The sequence below is a fragment of the Anas platyrhynchos genome, chromosome 1 (assembly GCF_047663525.1).
Source record: "Anas platyrhynchos isolate ZD024472 breed Pekin duck chromosome 1, IASCAAS_PekinDuck_T2T, whole genome shotgun sequence".
Classification (NCBI taxonomy): Eukaryota; Metazoa; Chordata; class Aves; order Anseriformes; family Anatidae; genus Anas; species Anas platyrhynchos.
This window is the reverse complement of record NC_092587.1, coordinates 72892480-72912952: the sequence shown is the minus strand read 5'-3', so window position 1 is coordinate 72912952 and position 20473 is coordinate 72892480. Positions and strand designations below refer to the sequence as shown.

The window sequence follows — 20473 nt, the reverse complement described above, 5'->3', positions numbered from 1 at the left end:
ACCATGCTGCCTAAGGGCCTTGCGGTAGGTGAAAATAACTTAAATTGTGAATGCTGACAGGCAGCTGATAGTTGTGTGTATGTGAGTGGGTGTGGGTGAATGCCTAAAACTGAACTTTTGGACTTTCAGGAACAAGCCTGCTAGCTACAACCGGTAAGGACTGGTTGCAAATTTTCATAGCACCTGGACAAAACAAAGGTGACACGTCCCCAATCCTCCAGCTAATATAAGCATAATAATATAGGGCTAGCTTTAGTCTGGGGACTCAAGGAAAAAAAAAAAAAAAAAAAAAAAAAGTCACATTTACCCTTTCTAAGGCTGAAAAATCATCAAAATTACTCAACATCTTTCACAGAAGGCTTGCTGAGATGTCAAAGTCTACTACTGACTGAAAAGGGGAAAGAAAGATGATGAGATTCCAGTTTAACAGTCTGAATAGCTGATCCTCAGCTAACGAGTCATAAGTATAGTTTATATTGTCTCATGATGTTTAAAGGAACTAACTCACTAGAAACAACATCTTATTACTGGCTCTAAATTATTCTACCTTTTGTTCCTTTTGGACACTTTCTTAAGGCTCAATGTGGTCTGCTTTTCCAGATTAGACATTTCTTTGATAGCTACCTTCTGTTTGTTTAAACAGCAGATGCATACTTGTTACTTCCATTGGGCTTTAGACTACCACTTTTAACCAATAGTTCAGTTGTAAGGCACAAGAATGCAAGCAGATATTGCCTTAGTGGTAGGTACTAATACTATTCTTCCTCATTACCTTGCTCAGGTAATCTCGCTGTCATTCCCTAAATGCTCAAAGACAGTCAAAGGATGAGGAAAACTAACAGCACCTTCCCAGTTTTTATTATACTGACAAAAGTACAAGATTTGTTGCACTTTTTGCTAATTACTCTTCATCTGTGGCATTTCATCAATTGCAATATTAAATACACTATAAGCCTCATAGTGTATTTAATATAATGCCTCATAAATACACTATGAGGTGCAAGAGCGAAAGGACAATCTGTCAGTATGCTACAAGAAATCTCACAGATCTTTTAATCTACATGGACAGCATAATCCGATAAGCAGTACAAAATTCTGGCCTTCAGGAGCCTGTGCCCTGGTCTTGATTCATTTCCATTTGCTGTGTTGTGCACTTTGCTTTCCTACTTGTAAAGTATGGATAAGGGCACTGATATAATTTATGATCAGCTTAAAGATCCAAGGCTGAAATGTTCTAGATGATACCTAGGAATTATTATTCACTTCTGAAAGAAGGAAAATCTAAAAAATATGTACATCTCTGATCCACTTGGGATTTGGGCTCCACATCTTTGTTGAATTCTCCTTCTCCAAGCTTCCTACTTAACCAATTACTAGTGTCACTGCATGGCCTGTTATAGCTCTCTCATTTTATTAGAAACCCTTAAGAGGTAGCAAACTCTGTGAGAAGATTCAAGTGGCCTACCAGAAGTATTGAGGCAGCATCTCCTCCATTCAGATCATAATGTAACAACTTTAGGGTTACAGACATAGGCACAAGAAAGATTTGGGTAATCTCACTGTTTGGAGTATTTAAATCAGAATTACATCCCTTTGCAAGAATCTCTTCTGCCAATAGGTCTAGTTAGATTAAATCAATTAATTTAAAATAAAAAATAATTGATTTTAAGGATCACAGGTTGGGTCACCTCAACATGATAAAGACTTATTTGGAAAGAACAAGTTTTGCTAAAGATTTATTTTATAAACTTATTAATGAATTCTGGACAGTTGTGTAGGTTAACAAATATAATAGATTACAGAACAAGAGTGTTTAGAAAACTTGGCCTGAGGATGATCTAGGGCAGGGCAATGACAGCATAATATACTTACTGTCACTGAAAACATCTGACTAGGATGTCATTTACTTGAAACATTGTATACTTAATTAGTCCCCTGTGTCTTCAGGCACTGGCTTTTGTCCCTAAATCTACAAACTAATGCATGAACGAAGTGAACTGAATGAACTGAATTAGTTCATTACAGATCTAATTAATAGATTCTATACATAAACCAAGATTATGTCCCTGACAGATGACAAATAAGCACAGACCCATCCTGTCATTTCCCAGGCTGTTGTCTTTTCCTTGGAGTTTTCCAACCAGCACATTCTCACTTCTGCATATTTTCAGCCTCCACAACAGCTGTGCCAAGTTTCCTTGACATCTCAGCAATGTCAAACCAAATAACTTCGCAAAATATTTGTTGGCTATTCTTTAAGACGTCTGATGTTGAGGCAGCTCTGGTATGCCAGGTAAACACAGGGCAAAAGAGCTTCTGAGCAGGTAAGCAAACAGATGTCAAACTACCTTACTCAGCTGTCATGTTGCTACAGATTTACTATGCAGCTGTACATTTCACTTCTGTTCTGCCAATGTCACATATATGCTTTAAACACTAAAGTGGGTAAAAGTAGGCCAAAAATAAGCATCCAGCTTTATATGCAGACAGATCAATAAAAATACTGAGAACTAATATTATTGTTTAACCTATTTTCAGAGTCCTGACCAGGGCACCATGTTTGACTTCCTTCTGCTCATATTTTTACAAGCCATGAAAGAATACAGATTTTCAACTTGTTTATAAAATCCAAAGGCTTGCATAGCTCTCTCTGGACTTCCTGTACAAATGCTGCTTTCTGATAAACTTCCCACAAATGGCTTGAAAAGTATACCTGTGAAAATGGCATCACAGTACTGACTTTGTAGAACTTCTCTGATTTCTGTTAAAATTACGTTGTGGTTGCCAACAAAGAAAGGAATACATAACAATAACTGCCATAACTGCTAGTTACACATGCACTCCACCTGCTCTCCACAAAAACTTCTGTATATCATGTACAACACAAGAGCATGAGAAGTCCTGCAGGTCTATGCAAGGTTTTAGGTGACCTGTTTGAGCTCAGTGAGCTTTCACATATGAAAACAACTACATAACATCAACCGTTTTTGTAGATATATAATCCAAATTACATATTTATATAGATGAGGCCGTGTAAGTTAGGAATTGCAGTCACTATTAGCTGTGTTAGCTCTGAAAGGCCAGCAGGCACAGACAATGCAAAAGTCAAATGATAAATCTGAAGAAAAAAATTGAATTGTTCTAAGGAGGTAGAAGATACCAGTTTAATAATCCATTATCAGAAAAAGCCCCACACTTCCAGGATGAACTATATATTGTTATGGTGCCACTACTAAGATCCTGATTTTGAATTATTGGAAGATGAAAGTACTCTTCAGAGACTGCCTGATATGAAAAGCAATGAGACAAGTCATAACACAAAGGAGAGCAGTGTTTAGGAAAAGAAAAATCAATTAAAACAATGTTCTTTCTAAGCATTTGCCTAGTCTTTTAAAAGATTAAACCTTTCTTTGTTTCGAATTCATACTTGTGTCTGCATGTGATTAATAGAGCTGAAGAAAGCAGAAGACATTCACAAAGTCCTGTAATCTTGCATCAAATACCAAAGCCTATTGCTTTAAGACAGAATCACAGAATCACAGAATTTCTAGGTTGGAAGAGACCTCAAGATCATCGAGTCCAACCTCTAACCTAACACTAACAGTCCCCACTAAACCATATCCCTAAGCTCTACATCTAAACGTCTTTTGAAGACTTCCAGGGATGGTGACTCCACCACCTCCCTGGGCAGCCCGTTCCAGTGCCTAACAACCCTTTCAGTAAAGAAATTCTTCCTAACATCCAACCTAAAACTCCCCTGGCGTAACTTTAGCCCATTCCCCCTCGTCCTGTCACCAGGCACATGGGAGAACAGGCCAACCCCCACCTCGCTACAGCCTCCCTTAATGTACAGAATGTTACATTAACATAACAGCAGGGCTTGTTACAGAATGTCAGCTCTGATAGTCTGAGGCATCTAAGTATCTATAATATTTATATATTCTTTGTGATAAATTAGTAAGGGGTTTGTTCATTGTTCTTGAGAATTTAAAGAATCTACTGGGGAGAAAAGGTTTCACAACTCACTGCATTGTGACATGGGGACAAATGGGGAAGGGGGGTTGGGTAAACATCCTTGTTAAAACAAAGATTCTGTAAGATACCACCCACCCACCGCAAGACATCCTGTTTTGCCCCCACCTGAACACAAGCACAACGTGTGATCACCAGAGGAAGAATAACAACCCCAAACAACAGACTGCACAGCCTCAGAACAAGTCTCGACAAGTCGACAAGTCAACAGGTCTCGACAAGTCGACAAGTCTCGACAAGCTGGAACTTGAATGCTATAAAACAGCGACACTGGAAAGGGAAGTTGCGTGCCGTGGCGGAGCGGAGACTCCCCAGCCGCCCAGCGCTGTTTTGCTTGTGTCTGCTTACTTGATTAATAAAATAATTTCAATTGACCAGTAAATTGTGTGGTCTAACTTACAACATTCTTATAGCTATCCTCTTTTGGTGTTCTACTTGGTGCTTGGTAGGTAAGCCCCTGATACTCTTTTCTCAGGCTAGCTAAAAGTAAAGTTTTAAAATACAAATTTGTTTTCCTCTCAGAAAAAAAAAAAAAGTTAATGGAGAATATTTTCAAATGGAAAATTTAAATCATTTCCCTTGATAGGTGCTAAATACAACTTTTACTAGGTGTTCCCATCTTCTCTGAAAATCCATTCAATCAGCCTTTCATTCTAGGACAGGGTTCTGCATAAGAACATCTCGGTTCTGCATAAGAACATCTCAGATCTTAAAAAGGCTGACTACAAATCACTTGTGGCCAAGCTTCTTGCCACTGTGGGTTTTAAACACACCAAACATACTACCTCACTCTCCAGAGTACCATCAGGCAACAACAGAGTTGTGAGTCACCGTACCTGGTGACATTTAGATTTAGAGCTTAGTGATATGGTTTAGTGGAGGACTTGTTAGTGTTAGGTTAGAGGTTGGACTAGATGATCTTGGAGGTCTCTTCCAACCTAGATTATTCTGTGATTCTGTGTGTTATTGGATCATTTTCTCACTTTTTGAGAGCACTGAAGCCCAACTGTTTCTGAAGAGGGCTCAGCCTCTTACGGATCTTAAGATCTGTAGCAAAGTCAGCCTGAGGTGTCTTTATCCTGAATCACTTGCACACCCAGATTTCCAGTGGGTTCCCCAAAGCCTCAAGGTGTTTCAAATTCCACCATGGATCTTCAGCCATGGAGTGGCAGGGGGACGCACTCCTGGGAGCCAGGCTTGGCAGATATGGACTCCTCCATCTTTCTGCACCTGTGCCACGGGGTAAAGCTTAACCTCCTCCCTATAAAATATTTTCCAATATTGTGCTGCTTTCAAAAGGGCTTTATTTGGGATTAGGGGTTTAGAAGGACGAAAGAATGTTACCAGCATCTCTAAAGGATAATTCATCTTTTATAACCTCAAAAAAGATCAGGAAATGTTTATCCTTCTTTCTTTTTATGAGGGGGAAGGATGGCAGCAGGATTACTGTTGCTGCTATTATTATATTCCACCATTCATCCCAGAGGAGAACAAAGGCAATTCCGTTCATTGTTTTCCTTCCTAATTTTGTCTTTTCCCTTAAAGCAAAGTGCAAACTAACGTATTCAAAGGCTGAATATAATGAGATTCTATTCTCTGCTACCTGCAGGACATAAGCATCACTTCTTGGAAACAGTCTTTCACTGACCAAGGTTTTGTTGCTATGGCGACTTCTGTTACCATTTGCTTTGGTGTTTACAGTCTGACAATGTGTCAAAAGCTTTAAATAACTAAAAAATCCTTTCTCTCACATTCCTAAAGGATGGTGGTTCCGCTCTTCTACCCCCTGCCTCTGTTTTGTGGGCAGCTTTTACAGGGGGATGCAGCATTCTGTGTTCCATAATAAGCCTTTTAGGGCAGAAAAAGTAACTCAAGATGGGCAAAACCTGATCATCTTCACCTGTGCTGCAGTCATTTAGCTCAGGTAGTTGCTGCTGGGCATCCAAGACCCCTCCAGGCTGCAAGAGCACCGTGTGTGCCACTACACACCAAGACATCTGATCTACCACAGAAAGGAGGCATTTTTACATCTTAAAATAAAAGGAAAAGAAGAACATGAAAAGATCTTCATTAGGGAGAGGATATTTGAATAGTCTGGACATGGGCTCTGTGATTCCAGGTGTTTTCTGAATATATGTTTGTGTATATCCACACAGAGACTTGGAATTTGTTTCCGCAGGTCAGCTGATGCCAGCTTGGCAGCGCGGGTCCAGAGAAGGGCGACGAAGCTGGTGAAGGGCCTGGAGAACAAGTCCTACGAGGAGCGGCTGAGGGAGCTGGGCTTGTTCAGCCTGGAGAAGAGGAGGCTTAGGGGCGACCTTATCGCTCTCTACAGATACCTTAAAGGAGGCTGTAGTGAGGTGGGGGTTGGCCTGTTCTCCCACGTGACTGGTGACAGAACGAGGGGGAATGGGCTTAAGTTGTGCCAGGGGAGTTTTAGGTTAGATGTTATGAAGAACTTCTTTACTGAAAGGATTGTTAGACACTGGAACGGGCTGCCCAGGGAGGTGGTGGAGTCACCATCCCTGGAAGTCTTTAAAAGACATTTAGATGTAGAGCTTAGGGATATGGTTTAGTGGGGACTGTTAGCGTTAGGTCAGAGGTTGGACTCGATGATCTTGAGGTCTCTTCCAACCTAGAAATTCTGTGATTCTGTGTGATTCTGTGGTGTGACAGGTCAAGGCCATCCTTTAGCTTTGTTTGGCCTATAGCAAATGCTGCGACAACTCTCTGTATAAGGAGTTTGATAAGGACAGTGGGATTTTTCCCTGTAAAGCAGCCATACTAATGTAATGCACAGCCTAGAAGCAGTTATATCGGTATACTACAAACAGCTATCAGAAAAGCTGTTTTTTCTTTTTCATCTACATAAATTAGGGTAGATAAATATATATGTACACTGAGACGTAGGAAGAGCAGTAGATATGTTTTATGGCAGAAAATAACGGGGAACAAGCACATACTGTAAGAAACACTCTGTAGCCAATAATTTAGGATTTCAGTGAAGTAGTAATTTATTTGCGATTGCAGTGGCGGGTGCCCCACAAGCAGAAGAGCACACCTGCTTCCAAAACACAGTTTATATACTTTTTGATGACAGGACCCTCCCCTGCTTCCCCACTGAGTGGATAATCCAGGCTCACAATCTATCTGATGCTTCACAGACAATGCATGGCCTTCAGTTGCTGGCCTGTTAAATTTCAAATTGATTTTTTTACTACTTGAAGTGGTAATGTTTCTTCACTTACCTGACTTGAATTAACACTGTGATTTTCACCTAATTGTTCTAAGGAGTCTGGTTGTCTGCATTTTACAAGGTTTCCTGCTAAGCTTTCTTATCACTGTAAGCATATCTCAATACCACATTCCTTTCCTCTAAACAATGTAACTGCAAAAACAACATTTATATTCCCACAATACCACCAAGCTTGCAGGATATTTTCCATGTCTTCTTGCATGTGCCGCACACCAGACAATGCTAACAGCTTCCCCCCAGACCCAGCTTCAGACTGGTGCCCAGAGAGCCAGCCCTGGCAGTCCCAGCTCAGCTGCTGGAACCACTGTCTCCAGCTCCAGCAACCCCAGGGTGCTGCTGCCTCAAGTCGATGACAGCTCTCGAGTCACTTCTGCACTCTCACCATAGTCCTCGCTGGTCCCTGACATCCTGACCCTGTCCCCATCTCTGTTCCTGTCTCCACCCTCATTCCCATCCCTGTTCCCAGGGAGGTGCGGGATGGCCAGGGCTCGGGCTGCCCCTGCTGCCCTGCTGCTGGATGTGGGGAACCCCTGGCCCTGCTGTGCCCTAGTGCTGTGTACCAGATAAAGTCACAGCAGCAGTAGCACATGGGTTTGGGAGAAGGAAGCTGTCAGACCTATTTTGGTGGTGCCTCTGAAGAGATTTAAGAGAGGAAAGCAATTGGGGTCGCTGGTTGTAATAAGCAGCAATGTGTGATTGCAGAACCAAGGGCTGGGGCAGAAGGGCAGGCAGGATTTGCACTACTCCCCATGTTAGGCTGCAGGGAATCCCCACAGCTCTCAAAGGTCACTGTTCTAGGTGTTTACCCCGCCCCCCCCCCCCCCAAATCACTTCTGATGGCTCAGTGTGAAATTTAGTGCTGTGCAAAGCTTATTCCCCCTCTAAACTCCTGTAGCTACTCTGCCAATTACCCTAAAAGCAGCTCTTCAGAAAAGTATACCCTTTTCTCTCTCTCTTTTTTCCTTCCCTTCAACCTTTTTTTTTTTTTTTCTGGTGACCTCTCAAAAATCTGTAGCCACTTTAGAGACAGGGTGAGAGAAAAAAAAATCCAAGCTATCATGGACAAGATTCAGACTGTCTCCAGACATTTTGCTGAACTCATCAGAGTCACTGCTAGGTCACCTCCACTTTACGTACTACCTATGGATGGGGCTCATGCCCTGGATATACAGATAGGTAAAAGTGCCAGGTCAAAACAAGTGCTCTCACAAGCCAACCTCAATTCTTGGGCATAAAACCCAGCACACCTCATAGAGGCTGGTGATTTTTCCGCTTCTTTAAAGACACTGATCATGTTACTGGGAAGTTATTTATGTGCTGAAGGGAATTTTTAGGATGATCCAACTAAGTAACTCTAAGAAGAGGGGATCATCTCAACTACTCTTACTGAAGACAGGAAAATCACCATGCAGTGCCTGTTCTTACAGATTTTACTAGAGAAAGTCCAACCTGATCCTTGTACTTTTTACAATGAAAGAAAACCCATTTTCATCCTAGAAAATCTGATGGAAATTTAGATGTTTTCATAGATTAAATCTACAAAGGATTTGAGAACAAATTATTCTCTGAGGGGAGAGAGGTTAATGGAGAGTTCAGACTCCATGGCACCTAGTATTAGAATATGTATTAATAATTGGTGGAGAAAATGGGAAGCAAGTTGGCAAACTGCACAGAAAAGTAAGGCTGTTTTATTTGATAGGCCACAGTGGCAAGTCAAAAAAAAAATCATAGTGATTTAATATTGTTGAGGAATATGATGGAAATTGATGAATTCCACCCTTTGATCTAACAAATCCCATTGAGCTCTGAGGTTTTGCTCTTTTGGAAATTACTCCTGTCTTATTGCAGTACTGAAGCGCTCAAAAGACATGGCCAAACATCTTCCAAGTTTAATAATGTTATATATTATTACCTCCTGCTGCTGCTCCCCACTGCCCACTGACCTGGCAGTCAGGTTTGCCCCAATCATCTTCATAGACTACCTTAGCTCCCTCAGTGAATTCATTAGAAATCAATGTCTGGACACTTCTGGTAGCTATACTGTTTGTGTAGGGGCAGTAATTTCTGCCAGGTGAGTGGCAGCAAGAAGCTGAGGGGAAATAACATATTTTTTTTTGACAGAACAGCTATATGTGAAGAGGGTGAGCTATTCACACGCTAGCTAGCAAATGCCGCTTCAATGGGCTGTGGCAGGGAGGTGACTGTGGGGATCTCCGTCTAAGACCCATGAATAGTGCTGGGCTGGCAGAAGCAGGGAGCTACTCCTCTGGTCACACATAGCTGCTGCTCTTGCTTTCATCACTGCATCGAGGCTGTCAGCTCTTCTGAACTAGTAGAGTTTTTAACACATTTTATGCTGGGTGAAACAAATACAGATGAGGAGAAGTCCAATCATTTGTCAGATATTAGTAAACGCCAAAGACCTGTACACTAATATAGGTCCCAAATACTTATCTGAAAGATTGGAGGCATAAGTGGGGTATTGAGTGTTGGTTACAACTCCTAATTTACATGGATTCTCATAACAGATGAAGCAGATCTAATTCAGAACAAAACCAAATTATAAGCAAAGTCAAAACAACATCTTCCAGAAGCTATGCTTCTCAGCCAGCCTTACCAAGATATAAAAATACCGAACTGGTACTCTAAGATACTTAAACATCTTTCCTGAAACACTGGACTGCTTTAGTTCATGCCAAAGCAGTCTGATGTCACTGAAATGCTAGCAGTCACTGAAATGGAGTTTGGAGTACTGTATATTTATTTTTTATGATGAATCTTCATTTAAAGCTGCTAAAAAACTATTTATTTATTTATTCTATTTATTTAAGGTTTGTCAGGGGAATACTCCTAAAAGTCAAAATTTATGAGGTTTCAGGTTGAGTATTAGAGCTCTAAAGAGTAATCCGAGGTATTTTGTGGATAATTTGTTATAAGTGATTATGCAACTGAGCTCCGATGTTGAAACGAAGATTAAATGCTTGCAGGATTTCAGCTAAGTACCTGGCTCCTAAAGTTAATATTCTACAAGACTACACAGACAGTAAGGAGGGCAATAATGTGCCTTCTGATGAAAGCACTGTATTTAAACTATATACCATCAAAAGAAGCTGTATTCTCTTTGCCATTGTGACTTTCAAATTATGATCCACAGATCAATCTGAAAATCCACAGAGATTTATAAGGGAGTTGCAAAGGGTAAGTAAGAAATCAGTTTAATCCTAGTGGTAAATCTGTCCTGCTGAGTCTGCTACTGCATTTTTTACAATTTGATTGGTCAAAAAAGACTGAAAAATACTGGTTCAGCAAAATTAAACAAATAAAAAGATAGAAAACTTGAAAAAAATCAGTTACACACATAACCTCTTCTCCCCAAAAATGTATTTACATGAAGCATTCAATTATCCCTGAATTCTGTCAAAAATGTTTTCTAGGAACAGGCTCAGTAAATAAAATAGCGGCTATAGTAATTAGTTGACCTTCATTTACCATCTTACAGCAACTGCCAACAGAGAAGTGTTATTAACATTGAAGCAAAAGGCCATCCTGACAAATCAGGAGACAGTTTTCAGATAAATTACTTCAGTATGTCTGCACTTCAAGCTGCTACAGCTCTATTCTTTCCTCCTGGGCTGTTCTTCCCCAAAAGATTTCAGTGAGACATCAAAAACAAAAAGCAGGGGGAACATGTCTGATGAAATAAACTCTCTGAGTTTCAAATGGAAATCATTGAACTACATGCTATGGCAAACAGAAATTTCTAGACGCATTAAAGCATGGGGCAGAAACAACATCATTTTTAAGCCTCTAATTAATACTAACTAACTGATTCCTTTTATTTTTTCAAATCGAAAGCTGCTTACATTCATCCCATCGTGAAGGAATACTAGGAAAAACTTCACGTGCTTTATGAGGAATGAGCTATATCACTAAAAAAGTAGCCAAAGTGGCTTTGAAAAATCGGAAACAGAAGGACAGAAGAAAAGTTACCTGGCCCATGCAGCAAACCAGTTTCTCTGGCTTAGTCCCTCATGGTCTCATCTAATAACACCATTAAAATCTGCAGTATTATAATTGGTTATGCTTTCTGAGGCATGTAGTGCTTTTTGACAAGTCTCTTTGTGCTGTGCCTCATTTCACATCACTCCAACACTTCCTACTGGTTCCTTCTTTCCCCTTCTTTATTCCTTCCCTTGCACTCCAGCATATTCCTGAACAAGCTCACTGCCTGGGGCTGCATGATATTTGTTGGCAACAGCAGACCCGCTTGGGAAGTCACCACCTCCCACTGTCCTGCAGAGGTTGTCTCACCCAGTACCCCACCAGTCTGATAGTTTGTGTGGCTGTGCTTTTAACAGGATTTACGTATTGACCCAGCTTAAAACCTTTCCTCTCCACCATGTATAACAAGTGTGTTCCTTTTCAAAAATGCATTTGAGGATGAGGCAAAGCAAACACTGGTGATATTAATAGTGGTGATAGCTTTTAACAAAAGAGTATGAGTGTGTAGCTTGTGAGATGATGGTGTGTGTCCAGCAACAGGATAGAAATGTGGAAACATAGCTCAAGACGTACTCTCAATTCCTGCTTGACAAGCTAAGCCTAAGAGAGACAGGCAAGATGGAGGAACAAACAAGATTTTACCAGTTGGGTTGGGGCAGTGGACAGGGAAGGGAAAGAACATCAAACAACAGCCTACTGCAAAGCAGTGACTTTGGAGCTGGGAGGTACATGGGGAGGAAGGATGGCAAATGGCTGGTGGCATAAATAGGAGTCGTCAAGCACAATGTTTACATTTGTACCATTGCTATCTCCAGTGTTATGAAACTTTAAATTACCAGGATTTTTTTTTATTTTTTCATTTTTTATTCTTAAAGGAGGCATGTAGACATCTGCTTCATCAAGATCTTGATGTCTGTTTTTTACTGGAGTGCCTCACCCCTGTTCACACTAATTCAGGCCCAGAGTTATGTCCTTCTTTCAGTGTGGTACACTAACTACCTCTGCATCTCCTGAAAAGTCTTTGTTAGCTGCCCAAATTATCCTGATCATCAGTCTCCTTGTTTTTCCTCATTTCATAATTGATTGAGTTCACCCATATGACAAAAATAAACATTTTAAATAGTTGCAGCAAATGAAAGGGAAATTCAGTGAAAATGTCTCACAAAGTAACTAGGTAGAAGAAGAAATACAAACCAACAGATGCCTTTTTGGTCAAATGCATTAAATGATGGAAAGAAATGGAGAAATAGGAAAAAAAATCAAAACTTTAAGTTTTAGTGTTTCAGAAATGAAAACAAAACCTCCATTCAATGAGATGAAGATGCCTGCTCTGCTCTGAGAAGAAAGTATTTAGAAGAAAAAAAGTATTTCATGGAGCCACTTCTTTTTCACGTAAACTGAAGTTTACTAGTGCTTTTATTTGAATGGTTGTGATGTTCACTTCAAGTGCCAAAATCCCAGTATTAAAAGTGGAACAAGTTGCAGGCAAGTAAGGTGGCAACCTTGGCACCTTAGAGAAACTAAGCAACCAAGGCAGGAATAGGACCAATGTCCTACTGACAGGTGAAATGTTCCCATCTGACAGAGCAGCTTTGTCCAGTTACCCTGCCTTCACTGTCTTTCTACTTCACACAAAAACAAGTGAAAAAGACTCCATCTCCAGTGTTGCCTATCTTAGTATGTGCTTATGCTCTGCTTAGCAGGTGGGCTGAAGGGGTTACTGTCTTCAGATACAAGGGAGTGATATGAAGGAGATGTGAATTAGCACAGTCTTTCCCTGTGAAACGATGAAAAGCACAAAGTGACATATTGACAGTAGTAATGCAACAGATGCTTAACACAAATTGCATGAACTGAACATCCAGAAGAAATAGTCTGCACATCAAACAGATAGTACATATTCAATATGAAAAATATATAAGTAAGTAGAACAAGGAAATATTTTTCCAGAATGAATAAAATAATATTTGCAAATATCCACGTTCTGCAAAGGATAACTTTCTTCTGGAAGACAGATTTTAGAATTTAAGAAGCACTAAGCACACTAAGCACACTAAGTTTACAATCAGATTGTCATAGAAAAACTATTCTAGAAGAAAATACAATTATCACAAAGACACACATAAAAAAATTTGTTTGATCTAAAATGTCACTGAATGCTTCACTAATTTTCTTCTTGAGCATTTTCAGCATCTTTAAGTATCTCAACAGTCAGGTTGTTTTCTAGGGGCATGTTGCCTTAATACATTATGTTTTGGAATTAAATAAAAAGCATTTGACACTTATGTGTCAAATACCAGGAACATTAAAATCTTGCCATGTAGTTTAAAATTATGTGTTTCAGTGCCAGCTAAAGACATTCCAAATTTATAAACAGGATCTGAGAACATAGAAATGAAAACCGTAATTAAGATTTGTCACTGGCAGACAGAGAGGAGACTCCAGTGTACATGTATTTCCCAGGCCCACGTAGATGAGGAGGATCCCAGAATCACAGAAAGTTTGGGGTTGGAAGGCATTTCTGGAGATCATCTTTCTCCAACCCCTCCTTGCTTGAAGCCAGATCAGCTGGAGCATGTTGCTCAGGACCATGTCCAGTTAGGTTCTGAGTACACACGGTGGGAGACTTCACAACCTCTCCGGTTGACCTGTGTCAGGGCTCGGTCATCCTCACATTGAAAGCTTTTTTTCTTATGTTTGGATGGACTCTCCTGTGTTTCACTTTTCACCCATTACCTCTTGTCCTGTTGGTCATGATCTTCCTAAAGTAGCTGAGGAGTTGGTTGGCTTTTTTTTGTTCCTGGTAAACTTGTCCACCAGAGAGGAGCTGCTTTCCAGCTGGTCAGCTCCTAGTGTGCACTAGTGCATGGAATTACTTCTCCCCGAGCGCAGGACTTTGCATTTCCCTTTGTTGAATTTCTTGTGAGTCCTGTCATCCCACTTCTTCAGCCTGCTGTACAGCAGCACAACTGTCTGGTGTGTCAACAATTCTTCTGAGTTTTGTATCATCCGCTAATTTACTGTGGGTGCAGTCTGTCCTATTGTCCAGCTAATTAACAAAAACATTAAAAAGAACCAGCCAAATTATCAAGCCGTGGGGCACACCACAATCAACTTGCCTGCAACTGGACTCTGCCACTGACCATAATCCTATCAGCCTGGCATTTCAGCAAGTTTTCAGTCCACCTCACTGTTCTTTTATCTAGTTTCTGTTTCATCAGTTTGTCTATGAGAATTTTACAGAAGAGACAGTTGAAAGCATTGAAGTCAAGATAAACTACATTCACTGCTGTTCACCCATCCAACACACCAGTCACCAGGTGTCATCAGGTTGTCCAGGCATCATTCCTCCTTCATAAACCGATGATGATTACTCCCAGTCCCTTTTTTTTTGTCCTTCACATTTCTTGAAATGTATTCCAAGGCTATTTGCTATATCACCTTTCCAGTGATTGAGATGAGGTTGTCCTTACCTTGCCCTTCTATCTAAAGTGAATATCATTAAACTTGGAACTAGAAAGCACTTATTCAAGTAGAGATCTTGCATTTTATGACCTTAGTAGCTGTAAGAAAGAATAAGGGCATTTCCACAGAACGCTTTGCCCATATTTACTAACCTATATCTCTCATTACCCAGATCTTTCTATTTTCAAATACTTTCCCTCTCTCTGCAAAACAGTGCCTGTTCCTCAGCAGCAGCACACACCAGCAACTGAGGGTCTCCCTGCACCTCGTTCTCTTAATTCTTTCAAAATGCATTTTCTTCATCTCAGCTCAAACTTCCCTACCACCTTCTACTATCATACTCCTCTACTCTTTTCCTCTCTTACTCCTTCCCAGTCCAAGACTATATCCAAAAGGTCTTCAGCATCATTTCTACCATCCATTCTAGCAATAGAATCAATTAGATTAAGTGGCGTATTTCTGAACAAAGTAGTCTGACATATTTGGGAATAAGCATAAAATACCAGGATGAGATTCACTCTCAGAAATGGCTTTAGGAATTTATTCATGCACGGGGTATGTCCTATGTCCCACTGAGACTTGCATGCCAAACCAGGCCATCAGAATGGCCTGCTGCTGGATCCTAATCTTCTCTATAACACAATAGGACATTATTACCTGAAAGTAGGAGGACAGTACCGTGTAAGACATGGAAACGATTCCAATACAACATTCAGGCATTTGCTCTCAGACTTCATATTTCTCCATAATCCTTCCAGCCACAATGAATTTCTCTTCTGCTACTGCCAAATTATATACAGCTCTGTGTCAGTTTTCTGGAAAACTGTTCACCGCGACCACCTGGTTTTTGACCAACCAATTTGCTATGTTCTGCCACTGCCTCAGTCTCATTTTGTTGTCTTAGTTCTCTGAAAATAAGCCCCCAGGCTTGTTTTCACTAATTATTAGTGTATTTATGAGAGTACTGACCTGAGGATCCTTAATGAAGACACTTTATTAGTAAGTACAGCAAGTAATATATACATTAACTAATGAATACTTTTAATGTCTTCCAAGGACTAGGTATCACATTTTCTTTATTCTAGGATTTATGATTTTCAGAAAACTAATGTTACTATCTCAGACTAACCATGCCTTAACTTCCAAAGTATAATCACTAAGCAGATGGCATGAAGCCCTTATGAAGACATCCTAATCTGAATCAAAGTTGTTAACTCATGCACACATAACAATAATTTTTTTGTGTTTGGCTGTCCTGAAAAATCCATCTTTCTCCTCAAAGCATTTGCAGCCACAGGCCAACCATACACATTTCAACAAAGGGAATGCTACTTCTGAAAGTACTACTGGAGAAACCTGGGTTTTAGGAGTCTGACAAACATATTTGTTCTTTGTTTAAAATTTTAGTTTTAAAATTTGCTTTTTTAGTTTAAGGCATGTATGAGAGTTTGGTCTTAAAACATTTTTTAATTTCTTCATCCTGTAAAAACAAAGGTAAGCCACTCTTTTTGTATTCAGCTGGGAGACAGATTAAGACTTTCTTTCTTAAATGGCATGAAGACATAGATCAACTTTAAATTTTGCACTGACATTTGACTCTTTCAGACCATCTTTAACAGATGAGTGTCTGAGGTGAAATCCAAGAAACTCATGTATAAATGTGCAGCCACTAGTACACTTGTCTCACAGGCACTCATCTGACAGGGGCTTTTTTGGGCACACAATTACTTCACCTTGTATTGCAGTAGAACTGAATGTTAAAACGTATTTCTATTTCCCTATACAATTTATAGCAAACAATACTATGAGTCTTGGAAATTAATCTACAGTTTCAGTGGAAAGAGATTGTGAATAACCTCATTTTAGTTTTATAATAGGATGAGTGATGCATCAGTGACACTTCTATCCAAACCTGAAGAGTTGAAGTACTGCAGATTTTACTGTGGACTTACTTTAGAATAGATAACCAGCCTGTGCCCAATGTTCTTTGCTATTCTACAGAAACTTACAGCATCTTTTCTCACTAATCCCTTGTAATGACATAGATGCACCATATTACTTTGCCTGCAACAAAATCACAGGGTTGGAGGGAATGTGTTTTTTTTTTGAAGCAGGTAGGCCAAAATCTGAATGATTAAAAAGTTTGGAGGCTCATTTGGAGGCTTTTTAATATACTTTTATATTCTATATTTTATCTAGTATATACTGATAATTTTATGGAATTATACATATATATGAAACATAGTAATATGCATTATATCTACAGGGTGCACAATACACCCTGAGTAAAGTAAAATTCATATACTAAATTAAGAAGTAAAACTACCAGAGAACAGATAATGAAGATAATCTCAATAATACTTCATGACCCAATGAACAGTTTCACAGATTCTGTCAATCAGTTCAGAATTCAGTAAAACACTGCAGTCTCCATCAAGTTGTGGTACAAATCGTTGGACTTGAAATATTTTTCATAAGAGATATTCATCAGATTTCTTTATGCTTTCTACAGAATGCTATGAATAATAACTTCTGAGATAGCATTTTGACAGTGGTATATGTTAAATACTCCTATTAATAACAGTATTTAAAAACAAACAGATGGTAACAAAAGTCCATATATGACTCTCACATGCGTCATCTCACATAGATGACTCTCATTGATAAGCTCTCGCATTAATTTCAGTTTCAGCACTGCTGCTCCAGCCTCCCTTTTCCTCTTGCAGTTTCCCTGGTTAGGACACGGCTAGTTTCAATACTTAAACCCTATCAGTTACATGGGAAACAGCTTAATTTAAAACTTCTTCATCCTGCTGGTGTCAGAGTTAAAGACCTAAAGAATAGATTTTCTTTGCTTTTTTCTAAAACCCTTCTGAACTGTGTATGATGATTTCCCTCAAAATGTCTGCTTCGCACCTGTACTTTCTTCTGTTGGAGTCAAAGCACTTTAGAGTCTTTCAAGAGGCTACAAATCTTAACAATAACACAGCTTTCAATAACTCCAGTAAATTCTCTTTTTTCCTTGTCTTTTATTCAATTGCACAAAAGAACAGTAGGGGAAAAAAGGTAATTTAATTAGCTCAGAGTTATGCATATGGGAATTAAAGAGCAGTTGTACTCTGAAGTGTATCTCTGTGAAATGATACTTCACAGTGTCACATTACAGTACCTCAGTGATTTCAACCCTGAAAAGTGATCATAAGTCCTGTACCCTATTGCTTTCTTGATATTACTGGCAATGACCAGTAATAGAGACGGTCATTAAAACTTGTTAACTACTTTGCTGATGAGGCTCAATTCATATTGCTAGCTGTACAGGGTTTGCTGATGTGAGTGGAAATAAGCAGGAGACAAAATATTTGGTAGGACATAAAAACAGGCATGGTTTTGAGTACCAAAATTGTACCCCCAAATCAAAACCCACAAAAGCTGAACTCTTCAAGAAGTCCATTGGGAACCAACTTTCCCAGGTAAAAGCACTACCTGGCTCTGGTGGGTAAGTGAGCAGAAATTTCCCTTTCTTACTGCATGGACTTTGGTAAAATACTGAGGGTAAAATGCCAGCTCTATTCACTTTTCCCTTAAAACTAGAAAAGGGCCAAATGATCAACAACATTTACACTTGCTCTTCATACCCCTCTGTGCAGTGAAATACAGTGGAGTTAAGGGAATAGGTCCCTTTCTCCCTGCTTTTGCTTAGTTTTAGATATACGTATGACATGAAGCTAGCAGGGATAGCTGGTTTGAAATGAAAAAGCCTAGGTTTTTAGATGGTAGGAACTTCACTCCTTTCCCGACTTAACTTTTCTGTTTAGAAATCTCATTGTAAAATTCCTGAATACCAGCTGGATCCTTGTACATCTCATAAAATGGTCTCCTGTGGTGCAAGAAAACTTCCTTGTTTGGCTAGTAAACAAAAAATACTATCTTTATTCAAACAGATATTTAAATATTCACCTTCATCCATAATTTCAGTAGAGAGAGTTTATTATTAAGTTCATAATGACTTCTTCAGGGTCTAAAACCTTTCCAATGGAATTCTGTTGTTGATGAAAGGCACAGTGTCTCATCATACTGCTCAAATTGCTATAACATAACTGATACCACCGCTAGACTCTCTGAATCTCAGAAGGAAATTTAATGTAATATTTACAACAGTGGAAAAAAGAAGCAATAGTCAACTGTATAAACTTGATCCATGCTCATTGAAGGACTTTACAAGGTTCCAACAGCTTTGCTCTGCCCTAACAGAGACATGATTTCATTTCCAATCCTGCTAAACGAAAAACTTCTACAATTACTTTGGTCTTCAAAATGGGGTGAAAAATTGTTGCAACCACTCAAGACTGGAATCTTGTTCGATACAAAAACACTTTTAAAATTGACCTAGATGCTGATATCAATAAGAAAAAGTTGTATAGAAATCCTCATCTTTTAGTTTGCCTCTTTATACATGCATATCACTCATACCATAGGTCATTTTTTATCTTGCAGGAGAAGTTGATTCAGTACACTATGAAATCTATCTTGTCATAGCATGTGTGATCTGCTCTGGAGACAGCTTGCAAATTGTCAAGTTGAGTCAGAAAAAAATCTTTTTCTCAGCAAAGTACTAATCATAAAATAATAAAAACAGTGTTAAAAAAAAAAAAAGAGTCCCTAGTGTTGGAAATCCTGAGATTGTTGTGTTTCCCCAGAAACATTCCTGCTTTCTGAAGCATCCACCTTTCAGCCTTTCCTTTGAGCACATTTCCTGGAAGAGAGAAAATCTGAGCTAGACTTTTTCCTTTATGCCCCAGAGACTCCTGGCTTGTTCCAAGCATTTTGAAGTCAGAAGACTACGTGTGTCCCTGCACTATGTATATAAGAAGCATTCCCTTAAGGACAGAAATCAAGAGCCTGCAGCATTTACGCTACAACTGTTGCCCAAGTTGTTCAGCATAAATGTAAAGACAATCCACTGTGTGTTGAAAAACAGATGCCTTATGAATGCAAGTGCCAAGAAATAATTCAGGATGAACCACGGTTGTCTCCTATGTGTAACAGACTGAGCAAGCAGCATGAAAGAAGCAGAGAGAAATAAAAAGATACATCTTTTGAAGAGAAAAGATTCTCAGATTTTTACTCTGCCACTCAGGCAAAAATAAGAAGGAAAACAGTACTTCCTACGTTTTTAACATATATCCTGACCATAGGTAGTCTTACTGAGAAAGAAAGCATTTTCTGAGGACCAGAAGGTTACAAACAGATTCCTAGCAAGAATCTGAGTATATAAGAAAATATAAGAAACTGCTCTTTGCAGTTTAGGAGGTCTCTTTAATTGATTTTTTTTTGTTTGTTTGTTTGCAGGTCTGAAAATATTAACAATAAAACCTTGAGCTTGCTATCTGTTTTCTCATACTGAAATATAAAATCAGCTGTTGTAAAGATATTTTCTTATATCCTTTGAGCCTTGTTAGCATAATGTGTAGCTGCAATGCACAATAAACACTCAGCAAGCAACTTGGTTGTTTTCTTCCCTCTCTTTTTTGGAAGTAAGATAAATACCATGACAGAAGGTGAGCATATAGAAAAAGAGGATCAAATGCTCCTAAAAAGGCATTCACCATCCTCTATTTTCACATATTTTAAGCAACAAGGCAGCCATTTCAGCAACTTATTCATATTTTTTTGCTTTGTAGGTCTTCAGTGTTTTTTATCCAACCTTTCAACGGCTAG

At 39.3% G+C, this 20473-nt stretch overlaps 1 long non-coding RNA gene across 2 annotated transcripts in view; it reads right to left on the bottom strand.

Annotated features, from left to right (window-relative positions):
• The window catches only part of LOC106019940 (uncharacterized), an 80401-nt gene that overhangs the window by 21374 nt on the left and 38554 nt on the right, over positions 1–20473 (bottom strand). The window contains exon 6 of one of the 2 annotated variants that reach the window (XR_011810854.1): positions 6985–19508. The exons of the other annotated variant lie outside the window; for it this stretch is intronic. This is a non-coding gene — a long non-coding RNA (uncharacterized lncRNA). Of the gene's footprint in view, positions 1–6984; positions 19509–20473 lie in introns of those variants that run through there. 2 annotated transcript variants of the gene reach the window in all.